This window comes from Cupressus sempervirens, chromosome 11 (assembly GCF_028749045.1).
Source record: "Cupressus sempervirens isolate cs-2001-9-10 chromosome 11, ASM2874904v1, whole genome shotgun sequence".
Lineage (NCBI taxonomy): Eukaryota > Viridiplantae > Streptophyta > Pinopsida > Cupressales > Cupressaceae > Cupressus > Cupressus sempervirens.
The window spans coordinates 304,927,284-304,943,531 of record NC_143128.1 but is presented as its reverse complement, the minus strand read 5'-3'; positions in this window follow the sequence as shown (position 1 = coordinate 304,943,531).

The window sequence follows — 16,248 nt, the reverse complement described above, 5'->3', positions numbered from 1 at the left end:
GGGCAGGTAGCTAGCTTACCACTGGTGGCATTGGGTTGGCTTCTAGGAGCTAGGGGGGCCTACTAACCAGAGGCATACACTTTGCTTGCTTATTATAGACTTTTCTTTCTTGGGGACATAAACATATAAGGTAGGTTGGGTTGGGTTGATTCAATAAGATCAAATTAGATCAATCAATAGGCCCTACTAGGGTAGAACAATGTATTTTAAGGAATTATCTTTTTATGCCCACTACTTGGATATTCTAGACTCACCATTGCTATTATGGGGTTTACTCACTCTATTGAAGACAGTGAACTGACTTACTACAATTGACCATAGAATTTTAAGGGCCTTCCTGGTCATAATAGAATAAGGCAGGTGATTCCATATCTAGCCTTATTAGATTCTATATCAATCCTTGCAAGAATATAATAGGACAGGATAAGGACCCATCTCTCACCCACTCATTTATAGGATATATATTTCTTAGAGAAGTGTATTTATTCCCTATAGAATGGTAGGGCTTATAGATGTATACAGATAGGATGCATCTCTATTCAAGATAGAACCATCTAATCAGTCTAGAAGTCTAAATATACATACTAGTTTAGGTTAAGATCTCTTTGGAAATCTTTAGGTAAAGATATAAGAAGGAAGGAAGGGAAGTTCTTTCCCAACTGCACTACACTTCACATCAAAGCAAGGGTGTAGGTTGTTACACTAAAGCAATAGTGGGGAGGACCCTACTATTATATTATTACGAAACTAGTAGCTAGTTGGGCCTACTATTCTAAAGGCCCTATAAATTCTATGGTGGTGTGTTCACCATAGAATTTGTAGGCATTTCATATTCCTACGGGGTCTTTCTAATTTTTGAGCCAAATCAATAGTTTCTAATCAATGATGGGACATCTTCATCGAGCACTTGTTGACTTGGGAGCACAAGTGAATGTGCGTCCTGGAAACTACCTAGAAAATAATGGACAAGCTGCAAATTGGAGATGTAGAAGGTCTTCCACAACAACATGTTGTTAACCCAATGGGTCAACTTGCAGGAGTTCCACTTCGGTTAGACTTTGATCATCTTGTTATGAACTTCATTTCTATTTTGGAGATAAACCAATGTACCTTACCCTTATTTCTCAACGTGGGTCAGAGACCTATTATAAGGATGGATTATTTTTCTATTCAATCTATGATTTCAACCCCTAGATTGGTAATAAAAATAAGATTCTTCTACTAGATTAGGATATAGAGAAATAAAGACTATGTGGATTATGCCCTACAATTCTATGGTATGGGGTGATGGTTGTTCACTATTCTAGTGACTAATTTCTAAGAAAACTTTGAGTATTCTTACTTGGTCTTAGTAGGCTTCAACCATGTCTAAGCTTTCAACACTTCAATTGAACTCAGTGGTATGGGTTCATGGCATACATAATATTATGGTCACATTAAAATTAAACTAAGTACTAGTCATGTAATGACCAGAAGGACTAGAGTGTTTCACTACTTACTAGTTAGCATAGACCTAGTACTTAAGTGTTTCCTTCAACTATCTATAGTGGGGGGCTCAATGGCTTATTGGGAATGAGATTTCATATTCCTTTCCAATGAATAATAGAAAAATAGGAAAATAGTAGGGTGGTAGATCACTATTCAACAACAAAAAATTATTGGTGGGGGGGGGGGGGGTGTGCGGGGGCATAATTTATAGGGGTGGGAGGGAAGGGTTCCCAACCCAACCTACTAGAACTATACACTATAGGCCTAGGCACTACCCTATAATTTTTAGGTGGATGAGTGTTCTTGGACTAAATTTTTGTTGTTTAATAACCATCTCAACTGGAACTATGGGGAATAGTTCTCATACAAGTTGAAAGAACCTCATGGACCTATACCAATACCCATTGATCATAAAGTGAAGGGGTATCAGAGAAGGATCTGGGCATTATTCTCACTTTGGTTAGCTGGCATTATACCACTGGTATACTCCAATTCAATTTCCCCTCAAACGCCCCATTGATTCTTAGTTTTCCAAAAGACCAAGATACACTTTTCTAGATCTCACTAACTATTCTTGTAATATTAAGCTATCCTCCAATAATATAAAGGTTGATAATCAACATCTATATAGAACATGTTCCCCCAAGGAACTATGGATAGATAGTTATGGGGCCTATATGGAATAGACTCTAGAGGATTCCACCCCCTAACCCTAACAGTGGCCCATCTCTCCACTACACAAGGGCTCCCTCTTCCCCACCCCTTATGATATGATAAAGCCAAGAGACTATACCCCAACCCATAGCCCATAAAATTTTAGGCCAGTAGAGATTTTATACATCTCTATAGGTTGATGCTCTTCTGAATAAATCTCGTCGAGGTGCATGTAGAGTGGCCCCCTCCCCTCTATATAGATGAGGATGGGGAAGATAGGGGTACTTGAGTTTCTATATGGATAGGGCATTGACCACATCTATTTATGCCTAGGAGGCTGAGGGCCTATGCTTTGGATCTGATCTATATATAGTTGGGACCTCATCCTCCAGTCTAGATCTATATATACGATCAGTCTACATACAGAGTTCCTCTCCCATTTATATATATAGGGTGCCTGTATATTTCCATGGCTTCCCCCAACCCCTTATAGGTGGATGGCCATAAAATATAGATGGATTTACTTGCCTACTATCTATAAGGTGTAAGGTGCATAGTCTATATATGTCTCTCGCCTCGATTTGGGTGAGAAGAGAGTTACACTTGCCCTCAAAGATAAATGGCCCATAGCCCATAAAATTTTAGGTAAGGGGTGATTTATTTAACTTTAGCTGAAGGAGGATGGAGTCCCAACCTCACCCCATCCCCATATATAGATAGGGATTGGGATAGGGATAGGGAGCCCCTATATAGATAAGGGGCACTCCACTACCCTATATAGGCGGAGACCAATTGTTTCTTTATCTTGGGACTCGATTGCAAGATATATAGTATAGGGTCAAGAAGGGTGTCACCCAGAGACTATTTATATGGACTAGACTATATGTTATTACCTTTCTCAAGGGCCTACTTACTATATAGAGTTTGGATAGGATGGGTGGGAGGGAGAACTAATATAGAGGGGGCAAGGGTAGGGGTAACTATATAGAATCTCTAATCCAATCCATCATAGAATATAGAGGTAGGGCCCATGGTTCTTAGCTCACTCCCTATCCCCATTGCCCTATCCCTTAAAGTGATGGGAAGGAATTAGGGGTGAGAGGCCACTTTCACCATGGGTGTTCATGTGGGAGGAGGACCCTATAGATAAGTAGAGGAAGAGGGCCCCTACTATTCTACTATTATTCTTGACCCTGTATGTAGGGTAGAAGATATAATTGGAAGCAATAGTTTAGGTGGGATAAGGATTGAATGAAAGAGATTGAACCTTTTATTAAATCTATTCTTGGTGGAAGGAGAGACTATTTAATCTAATCTCGGTAGGGTGGGGACATATAGTTTGAAATTTCTTGTATTATTGACCCTACAATTCTATGGGTATAAAATGTGGGGCCCATAGCCCTACAATTCTATGGGTAGGGCTATGGGTAGAAAATGTGGGGCCTATAGCCCTATAATTCTATGGGTAGGGCTATGGGTAGAATTCAATTATTATCTCTCATAGAGAGAGAGTTGTGAGCATAGACCAATGGTTGTCGACACCTACCAATACATGATCTATTGGCCCTTTCCCTATCCATACTAGCAATGTATCTATGGACATGTGTGTGTATGCTGCATAAATGTGTTTGTGTGCTGCTAATCAAGACCTTGATGGAGATGCTCATGAACCTATTTCTCTACCTCTAGCACATAGGCTTGTGAAATATCTCCCATATTATCACCATAGAATAGCCCCTAAAATAGATTATTCTTTTGCTATAACCAGTAGTTTTGTGATCCATGAGATACTACAAAGGTGAAATCTTAGGGAGCAACAAATGGCCTACCTTTTTATGAATAAGAGTGCTCAAATAAGTAAGTAGTAGACCCAACTTCTCTACTCTTCAATAAACCTTTCTTCCTCTAAGCTTGTGGTCAAATAGCTAGTGAAATAGGTCATGTCATGTTGGTACATATGGAAATAACCTGGTTCCTATGGAAAAGCCCATTCACATGAGCTGATAGTGGACCCAAAACAACATCTAATCATAGGTAGGCTCTCAACAATAATAGGTCTTTGATCCTTTTTCAAAATATGACCAATATCAAAATTGAATTGGCTCTGCCCCCATGGGTTATTCATTGGCTTTATGGGTGAGGTGCAAGATGAATGTTCTTTTATGTAAGATATGCTACGCAAGGTGCTTACTCTAGCTCTACTAGCAGCTATGACACTAGGGTTCACCTTAAAATTGTAGGGGGTTGGGAAATGGGGTCTTAAGATGCTGATGGTTATCAATCATCTGGGCTTCCACTTGATCAAAAGCCCCATACAATTGTAGGGGGCCATATAAAATATTGGGTGGCTAGAAATATGCTAGAACAGGACTGGAATCTACTTCTGCAGTGATCTGCAACTGGAAATGAAACCTCTATATGTATATGTATCTATCAGAAGGTGGATTATTAGGTACTACTTTTTAAGCTTTCTTTATCCCCCCTATGGTTGTTGGTGTAGAGTCCCTATACCATAGCTACTGTTGTTGATTCATTGGTGCCTAAAAATAATTTTTATGCTTGCTATGTTGCTGATTCAACAATAAAACAAGTGGATCTAGAAGAGAGAATGTGAAAATTTGGTTGTTAAGGCCCCACAATAATAGAACCTAGAATTTTATGGGGGCCTCTAGCCCCTAGCCCCTAGCTTAAAAGGCTTTTATGGCCTATCCCTAGAATTTTATGGGATGGGGGGGACCCCAGCATATGGTATGGGCCCTACCCTACCCCACTATTCTAAAAGATCTACCCTTCCCTTACCCTTACCTTAAAATATAGGGGAGGGGGAGGGGCCCTGTCATTTTAGGTATGGTTAGGTATGGCCTAGCCTATCATTTTAGGTAGGTATGGGGCCCTACTATTCTAAAGGGGTTGGGTGTCCCCTATTATTCTAATGGGAAGGACCCATAGGGGTTCTATTCTATAGTTGAGAGTAGGGCTAGTAACTCATAGCCCCTCTATCTAATGTTGGTAGCCCCCACAACTTTCTACCCACCACTTAGAATAGTAGGGAAACTAATCTACCTCCTAGGGCTCTCCCCCACCTGGCCATTCCAAGGGACAATTTCCCCCACTCATCCATCCCATTTACTTTCCTTATTCTAGTAGGTAACCCCTGGTGCCCCTTCATATTATTGTAGGGCCCACCCAACTATAGTTTAGTTGAGATCTTTGGTTGGATAGGCCCCTATTATTCTAAGGTAGTTGAGATAGTTGGGTGGGGATTCCCCATAGGGGGAATCTTAGTGCCTACTATTTCTAAGGAAACTATGATGGTGCAGGTAGTATGGTGGCCCCTTCTTAAAGTGCAGAGGTAGATTACTATTCTTTTGGGGTGGTGGGGGGTTAAGGGTTTCCCACCCACCTTGAGATAGAGAGTCTAGTCTATCACCTGACCTTCACCCATTTCTCACCACTGGCCCATAGATCTGAATCTATATAGAGACCTACAATAATCATACACCCAAGGGGGGTTAGATAGAAATGGTGATAATAAGCATATACATCAATTCTATATTATAACCATAGTTCCATAGATATTTAAGATCTATATTCATTGGTGTTTTCATAGTCATGCCCCTACCCCATCCTATCCCTATTCTGTCAAAATGTCTTAGTGGTATGGGGAGAAATATATATGAGAATCATCCTAAAACTATAGTTAGGTGGGAGGGGATATAGTTGGTGGGGGATGGGTAGATGATATTAGTTATGTAGACTCATCATGTTATGTATAGAAGAGAATCATGACCATCATCACCTGTAGGGTGCAAATTTGAAATATAAGGCCGTTAGTGCCCTCAGTCGAGTGCCATAATCAATCAGCCAAAATGAAAAGTGTCACTCTATTGCCAGTGCAAACTACTTACCATTAGTCTATAGAGTTCCACGTGCCCATTCATTTATTCTCCTGCTAGTGTGCACCCATTTATAGATAATAGAGGATTCCCCCTGCCATCTCTAATATAATCTATATAGTGCCCACCCTACTACCCATAGTAAACCCCATCCCCTATATAGAATAACGTCCACCTACAGCTCTAAGAATAGGATCAGTAGTGCCAACCCAGCTCTCTACATCTAAAAGTAGAACACCCCTATGAGAAATACCCCATCTAGAGTGAGTCTATATAGGGGGCCTAGATGGATTAGATTGGCATCCATCCCACATCATCCATTATCATAGTGATAAAGAAGACTAGAATCGCTCTAGGCCTAGCTAGATGAGAACCTAGCCGCCCTAGCCTAGCACGACTAGTCTTCTGGCGTAGAATGCATGCAGAGTGCCCCCTCCCCCTAGATAGATATATGGGGATGGGGACCAAATATTCATAGTTAGCCTTAGTTGGGCTAGCATGGATAAGGGTTAGGCAGATAGACAATAAGCCACATGGGGATCAATCAGGCCCTCTTCATAGCTATATCAAGTAGGGGTGCTCCGAATTGAGCTATTAGATTGATCTGGACCAACCCAAATCTTGGAGCTATGGTATGCACAAATAAATGGTGATTCTCTTTCATTGCTTCAACTTGTGTTAGTTTGGGTGGGATAGATGGTGGTTCTAGGCCTACTGATCTAGCTTTTAAGCTCTAGTTTCCCTAGCACCAGTGGTAGAGGTGAAGGTAACAAAGTTCAATAGAGTGCAATGAGAAATTTAACTAAGAAAATAGCATAGGTGCATGCACAGTGGTTAACCTTGTTAGGGATCCAAATCCATCCATAGATCCAATAGCTCTAGATCGAGACCTAGAAGTGAAAGGTGTGGTAGTGTAGTTGGATAAAGTTCCATAACCTACACTTATCACTCATTTATTGTTCAAGGCTAAGGGATAAACCTATACCACCTAGGAAGTGTTGGAGCCTACCCCCTATAATTCCAGCACACCCAATTTAGGGCAAAGACTAAAAAAGTAGCAAGGATGAGCCCATGCCCCACACACCCCCCACCCCCCCAAAGAATTAGTTATCTACAACTTTCTATAGCTTATGCATGCTTTGGCAATATAATAGTAGCCCTCCCTATGCATGCACAGGCCCCCCCATACATGCATGTACACAAAGGGCTTGTATGGCTATTGCTTATTCACAGGGAGGGTCCCCCTACTATTTAATGGCACTGCCCACCCTACATGATAAATCTAAAGAAAAATTGCTTCTTTTATGCTCAACTTGGTCTTGCCCACCTCTATCTCTACACTAATCTATTTGGGGGCCCTTACCGTTGATTGTTTCTATTAGCCTCCTACTGTTGTCTTTGCCTCTACCTGCTTCAATGCTAGTAGTGGTTTCACTCGGTAAATTGTCAGCTCTAGATTGGCCCTCCCCCTATTATTGGTACTAAGGTCTCCACTTGTTTCTTCTTGCTCAGTCAAGCATCCCTCTCACAAGCTCTACTGTTGGATCTAGTCTGAGGTGTCCATAGAATTGTAGGGGTTGGAACTATATAAGGTGTTGCAAAGAAAGATATATAGGGCATTGTAACTAGGTCTTAATCTTGAGATGGGTGAAAATGTGGAGTTCTAGAGCCTATGCTCTAGAAAAGCATAGATCCACATGCAGAGGTGAGAGTTATCCTACTCTCTATAGGAAGATAAATAAATTAGTGGCATTGGTTTTGACCCAATGATGGAGCTAAAAGTGGAACCAGGACCTTGATTCATTGACCCTGACCTAGTGTGAAATAACTTGTTGATCTATTTGTTTAAGATGATGCCCTACTATCTATAGGGGTTCCATTAGGAGCAACAAAGGTAGGGGTGGAAGCAATTACCAACAGAGTGGTTGCTCCATCGGTGGGAATAAATCAACTAAAACTTTAGCAGTTTGAGTTTGACATTTTTACATATTCCTATCCAATTTTTGCCATCGTCACCTAGAAAGATTATGCCCTACTATTGTAAGGCATGCCTATCTATCTAAAAAATCTATAAATATCAGAGCGGGCGGAGGAATTGTTCTTATCTATCTATCTATCTATCTATCTATCTATCTATATATATATATATATACATATATATATATATGTATGTATATATATATATATGTATATATATATATATGTATGTATATATATATATATATATATATATATATATATATATATATATATATGTATATATATATATATATATATATATATATATATATATATTTATCCATTCGGTTCATGCTTCCATCCATCCACTCTCCTCTCCTACCATAGTCGAGTAACTACAAAGGAGTGTGTGCTATGGTTACTCACCTCTCTAACTCTAGTATGTGGACTACCTACTATTATAAGGTAGGCCCTATTATTTAGCATGGTTCTATCTAGTCCCTTATAATATCCATGGAAATCTTGGGTCCAGAACCCTAGTCTTGTAGGGTGGGTGGAAGATGGGGATGCAGGGGGGGGCGGGTCTTGCAAGGGTGGGTGGCCCTCTATTCTATTGTTAGAAACTAAGGGCCCTACTATTCACCCTTTACCTTTACCTTTACCCTTACTTATATAGAGGGGATACTTATATAGAGGGGGGTAGGGTTAGGACCCTTAGAATAGTGGAGGCCCACCCTGCATACCCATGCATGGGGGGGCATAATCAGGGTGGGGAATTGAGCTTCTCCCACCCCAACTATAGATAGTAACCATAGAATAGTATGGGCCATGTATGTGAATGCATAGGGTTTTAGGGAACTATATTGGGTTGCCCCCCTACTGCACCAAAATTATTTATAATGTTCAAATTCATAGGGTGTAGGGGGGCCTCACCCACATGCCCTACTATCTATAAGGGCCCCCTACCCCTTATGTATTATAAGGGGTTGGGCTAACCTACCCAAGTACCAACAACATAACACCTAGTTCCAGATCTTCTAGCAGTAGAGGTGGTGGAGCAACACTACCTATAGTAGCAAATGAGTAGGTAGAAGTAGTGATGTAGAGTAACAGAGTAGTAGGGTAAGCTAGATATAGTAGTGACAAGAGATTTCATCAGGAGCATAAAAGACTTACCACCTATTACCATCTCACTCAAATAGAGACCCTATCACATATCAACCATTTCTGTAGGTGCCACATCACCTAGTATCTCCCACAATGAAGCAACCCACCTTCTAGAGCATCCACTTTTGATCTGACATCTCTGATTCCATTTCTCTTGAGCTTGTGATACTTCTTATCCCCACATGAATTGCAGTCATGTAGGGCCTAACTATTCCACCTGCCATTATAATAGTAGGGATGCACATCCTAGCAAAATTTGTACCATCAAATTGTAGGGGCCCCCACCCTAGTATGGTCCAGACAGTTCTGTTTCTAGATTGTGATCCATTAACTTATCCAAATAGCATAGATATAGGTAGTTGGACTAGCTCATACATAGCTACCACCTACCAATTGACCTAGAACTCAACCCCCTCCTCCTCCCTCAACCTACTCAGTCTACATGTAAAGGGAGGGTTTTTTCTCTTGCCTACAAGGTGGTGCATAGGGAATAGTTCTTTAACATATTATATATGTAACATGCCAATGATTTGGCAGGCAGCCCCTATCTTCATTGCCACCCTGCAAGTAGGCCTATTCACTATTAGGGAAATCTAGAAAACCCTACTATTATAAGGCTTTGCATGCTACCACATGAGATGATTTAATTTAATTGCGAGGGAAGAATTACTCTACATGCCTACAGAGGGGCAGGAAAACCAGGTTGCTAATTGAGTCCACTTGGAGGAGAAAGAATCATTAGCCTTTGAGTTTTTGGAATAATCCCCATTAGAACCTATCAAAATAATGGGAAGGGAAAAATAAGGGGGGAAAGGAGGCCCATAGAATAGTAGGTATAATTTTAGGCATTGAACTACTCTAGGGAATGTGGTAGAGAAGGATTAGGAGGGAAGGAGGAGCACATCTAATATTTTAGAACAGAAGCCCTACTCCTCTATATTGGAAACTGGAGTTTCAGGATCAACTAGAATCCCCTCCCACCAACCATCCCATGCTTATGGGTTCTCCAATGAACTAGTTTCATTTTGACCCTAGTCATATTCCACCCAAGGGAGGATAGGAACCAAGACTCGAATCAATTTGAAATGAGAATCTATGTCGAATCCCTTGTGCTCATGAGTATCTCTCTACACTAGCCTGAAATCAATAAATCTATTTCAATTGACTGGGGAGAGGAGATACAATCCACTCAACCTCTGCATGTAGGGTTGTTCTTTCCATGACTCACTCCAAGCAGATGCCTTCCTTTTCCCCATACTCAAGCCAGGGAGAGGAAAAGCCTTTATCAACTATCTAAACAATTGATCTATATTGTTCCCTTCATCAACATGATATGGAAGTAGGATTAGTAATGGAGAAATCTGGAAGTGCCTATGGTGGTGAAGAAGCTTCTAGGACAAATAACTATGATTGTATAGAACCTCATGTTGTTGAGTCAAAAATGTATGTAAACTACTCAGAAACTGGATATAGAACTCAATGAGCACCACTTTATTTATATAATAGAATAGTCCCTTAGAATAGTAGGTGATATCCTAGTTCCTATCAAACAACTCATTGAAAATTGGTCCTCCACTATCAAGCCACATCACTTACCTACTCTTCTAAATAGGCTCCTAAATGGGCTTTGCAACTCACTTCATCTCCATATCTACAATAGGCATTTTATCTATCTACACTAAAAATTTGATACTACCTATAAAATGGTAGGGGGCACTACTCAATTTGGAGGCCACTTGGGTGCTATGGATAAGAAATCTATTTGAAGTGAATGAATCATCTATAAGCCTAAGACCACAGAAATTTAAGTGAATCATCTATGAGTATATAGGAGAAGCTTAGACACCTAGAGGTAGTTGCATAGGTTGGGACCCACCCTAAAATTCTATAGGCATGGATCAATCCATCTAGAAACCAAGAATGCTAATGAAATATTTGACAACAAGCATGCCCATCATCATGCCCAAACCCAAAGCTAGATAGGCAAACTCAAAGGAACCAGAATCTTTCCCAACTTGACCATGGTTCAAGCTGGCCCTACTATTATAAGGTGGCCCTATAGTGGATAAGCTTTCTTTAGCCCTCTGCATGTGTGCACTACCCTTTATTCTATTATTATTCCCATCCATCACCATGGATGCACCCACCATTAGACCCCCTCAATTTTATAGGGAATTTTCCAGATCATGGAACTACATGAAGGCATTAATTTATAGTTTCCTAGCTCAAAATACCCAAATAGTAGGGGATTTAAGGTAGGAAAGGTAGGATTTCCTCCCACTTGGGTTTATATCGTATGGGCCTATATCGGATAGGAGGATGGAAAAGAATGGATTCTATTCTAGTTTGGTAGATTAGTTGGTTATGGGGGTGGGTGGGAGGCTATAAAAGTAGGTTAGGATATCTCACTAATCACTACCACTAAAATTTGGTTTGAAACTTTACAATGCCCATCTCCAACAATAATATAATAGTAGGGACAATAATCTATTTAGAGACCAAACCCCTCTATGCATTCACATGCAGTGTCACAAGGGGAACAATATTCTTTTCTTTATTACTATCAGACTAATCAAAGAGCCTACCATTCTATAGGTGGCCCCTACCCCCTACCATAAAATTATAGGGCCTATTATTTTGTTGCACCCCCTAGCCCCCTATAATTTTATGCACTATAATTTTATGGTACGGGCCCCTACCCTAAAATAATCCCTAGAATTTTATGGTCAGATCCCTAGCCTATAATTTTATGGGTATGGGCCCTACCCTTTAGAATAGTAGGGCCTATCATAATTTTGAGGTGAGACTTATTCTATAGATTGAATAATGACTATTGTGCCTATAACCAGATTGTAACGTAGGTGTGCAATGATGGAATCAGTACTGAATTCACTTCATTACTATGTAATACCACTACAAGCAATTTTCCTAGGGAACTCCTTATGGATGATGTGATGTTAGGATCAAAATCCAACTATCCACTATATCCATTATGTCGACCCCTCAACTCTAAATGTTTGTATTTATAATGCCCCTCTAAATTAGAATATTATTCAATCAAATAGTTGGACCCCAAACCCTACATGGTTTTCCTCCCTACCTCCACTGATTTCATAAATGATCATCATCCCATAGAATAGTAGGGGTTGGCTCAGCTTCACCCAATCTTTTGAGGTTCATAACTCAATAAATTTGTGCCAAAATTTTGAGGTCCATGGCATCAAGAAATTTGGCAAAGGAATGCATCTAGTTATAATAAGCTTTTTCCCATACTCACTCAATTGTTATATTGGTTAATTCCTCCAGTGCAATATCAGTCTTATCCTAAATAATAATAAATTTGTAGTGCAAATACAACCATCCTGTAATAGAATATGTGGCATAATGTCAAATATACACTAGGGTTATTGAGAGGAAAGTAGGTTTGGTAAGACTAAAGCTAACATATACCAGTTGCAGAATAGCCTGGAGGCAACAAAAAGGGCCACATCCCCTACCCTGAGATTGATGAAAGTGATCAGGGTGGCACTCGACTGGAGAGCGGGTATAAATTTGGCTACAATTATAATAAAAAGTGGAGCAATGTCTAGCTTGGAATTTTCTAGGACTATTCTAGTAAGTCCTCCTATGGTTGATAGAAGGATGGACCCTACGCTAGATGGCATAGGTGTTTTGAATTGTATCAAACCTCCCCACATGGTAGCGATCCAACTAAAGATTTTGATTCTAGCGGGGATAGCTATGATCATGGAAGTTGTAGTAGAGTGAGCATGTATATCAATTTTTGGGCCCACAATAAATGTATGATGAACCTAAACAAGGAATCCAAGAACATCAATACCTATCATGGCATAAACCATGCCCAAATACCCAAAAACCAATTTTCTCAAAAAATTCAATACGACATGACTGAGGTAATCAAATCCAAGTAGAATCAAAATATACACCTCTAGATGGCTAAAGAACCAAGGGGGATGCTGGTATAAGATTGGGTCTCCTCCTCTAGGAGGATCAAAAAGGGTTGTATTAAAGCTTTGATCAGTTAATAACATAGTAATTGCCACTACTAGTACTAGTAGTGATGGTAAAGGTGGGAATGCAGTCACTGGAATGGACCATATAGAGAGAGGTGATCTATGGATAGTCATTCCAGGCCCATGCATGTTAGAGATAGTAGTTATAAAATTGATAGAACCTGAAATTGGGGAAACACTTGATAGATGAGGACTGGAAATCATAGGATCGATGGCTCCTCTAGAATGACTGGTAATACCACTTAGGGGTAGATAGACCATCCACCCAGTGTTGCTACCCACTTCTACCAAGGCTAGAATTTATGGGGATGATGAAGAAGGTGATGATGACTAGGAAGGAATGTTATTCAACCATGGAAATACCATGTTGGGTCCACCTATAGGAATGAAAACAAAAAAATTCCCAAATCCACCTATCACTGTCGATATCACCATAAAAGAGGTCATGGTAAAAGTGTGAGTTGTTATTAAAACATTATAGATTTGATGATTCCAACCAATAATTTGATCATGAAGTGAACTGATACTAAAAAACATGTGCCCATCACTCCATTAATGACATCGAAGATTGAATGGAGAGTCCCTATATCCTTGTGGTTAGTGGAGGACAGCCATCAAACCAAATTATTGAAATTCCTACTAACAATAATCATCAACTATTGTCAGGATCATTGAAGAAGAATTAAATAACAATGCCTTCTTTTCTATTATTGAGCAACATCTAGCCTACAATTCTATAGGTAAAGTACTGAATGAAAAGAAGAAAGTTGTTCGAAACAAACCTTATTAGATTACATCATGACATGATCATATATCTCCTCGTGATTATTATAGAACTCTGCTTACAATTCTATGGGTGAAACAAAAGATATTGTTGGTTAGACAACAAGGTTATCTTCCTTTTGATCATATCATGCCCTATAGAATTATAGGCTAGCTTGCCCAATGGCAAGGTTGCCTACAATTCTATAGGGAATATTAGTGTCCCCTACTATTCTTGGGTCCCAATAATCAATCAACCTTAGAATAGTAGGGGCTAGACCAACTACCTATAGATAGTAAGGTAAAATAAACTAAACTATAATTTTCTAAAGGTGGGGATTCTAGTAGTGGGCCCCTATTATTCTATGGTGAAGGATAGTTCTAGATCTTTAGGAACCACTTGGATAGTAGGGGTTTGGCCAGGGCCTACCCACCCTAAAGTAGAAACCTTGTTGGCATAATGGTAGTGTGCATTCATAGGGAGACTATAATGGAACCAAGGTGGTAATATAACCCCCCACCCTACAGGGCCCCTACTATTCGACTAGGAATAATAGAATAATAGGCAAGCCCAATATAGTAAAGGGCCTCTGCACACATTCTCTAGGTTTCAGTATAAGAAAGTCATAACCCTTTGCACTTGTGCATGCACAGGAAATAGATATAACCTTGCATCTATACTAACCTCATTAGAATAGTAGAAGACTAAAAATTATATGGCTCTCCCCCCCTATGCATGTATAGATGCAGAGGGCTTCTATATTATATTGAAACCCCTGGTGAATGCAGGTACAGGGTTTGTATATTGCTGGTGCATGCAATACTAGGCTTCCTATGGCCTCCTATGGGCCTATGAATACATGTAGAGGGAGGGCTCCTATGGCCCCTACTATTTATAAGGGTAGGGCCTATGAATGCATGCACAGGGAGGGCTCCTCTGGCCCCTACTATTTATAAAGGCCAATGCATGCAGGTGCAAAGCCCCCCTACCATTCTATAGGCTCTATGGCTATTGTTGTAGGGAGGACCTACTATTTATAAGGGCCTGTGAATGCATGCACAGATGCATGCAAGTGTAGGGCTGCTATGGCCCCTACTATTTTTATTGTAAGGGCATGTGCATGCATAGGGAGGGTTGCTATGGCACCTACTATTTATAAGGGTTGGTGCAGAGGTGTATTATCTATTTGCTAGGGAAGTGTCTGCCTGCCTTTATAATAGTAGGGGAGTGGGTGATAAGGAATTCTAGAGGAGGTTCTCTTTTGGAATATTCCCTACCCCCATATTGAAAGGGACCCTACTATTATATTACCTATAGATAGTAAGGGTATAGAATTAATGAGCCTCCTATAGCCTATAGAAGCAATGGGTAGGCCATTTAGGCCTAGGCCTATCCCATCATTTTTAGGTGGGTCCCTACAATTCTTATGGGCATCTCTTATCTTCCCTATAGAATTTTAGCCCATAAAATTATAGGGCCCTACAAGAATTGCAAATAATAGTAGGGGAGGGCCTTCCATCCCTCCATTAAGACTCTTCAATTGGTCATGCCCCTTACCCTCCCTAGTATGCCTCCTAACCTTCTTCTGATTAAGTTACTTCATTACTAACTCCATTCAGCAATAGTCATCATTGTAACGTGGGGGCAAGATTTGAACTTGTAGTCTTTAGGTCATGAACCTAATGAGTTGACCAATTACTCTACCCTGCTCCCTTCCACGTATAGATAGTTGGCTAGACCCCCTACCCCTAGCTTATTTTTTCACTCACTAATATCAAATGTGCCTTAGAATAGTAGGGGCATTTTGTACGCATGCAAAGGTAGGAGTATTTTTGGCTAGACCCCCTACCCCTAGCATATTATGTCAAGTTAGGGTGATGCCCTAGTGAATAGTAGGGGCACTCTATACACATGCATAGGTAGGAGATAGTTGAGTGCCATTGGCAATGACCCCTACCCCTAGCCTATTGTATCAGGTTAGGGCGATGCCTTGGAAAATAGTAGGGGCACTCTAGGCCCCTCCAAGGGCCATTTCTCATAGAATAGTAGGGTAATAATTTTTTTAGGGAGAACCTATAATTTAATGGGGGGATAATAAAACTATAATAGTAGGCTAGGTTAGGCCCATAAAATTATAGGTTGGTCTAGCCTATAATTTTATAGCCTATAATTTTATGGGGGGGCCAACTAAACAATAATAATAGGCTAGGACAAGCCCATGAAATTATAGGCCATAAAATTCTAGGTCGGCCTAGCCTACAATTTTATGGGGGGATTAACTACACTA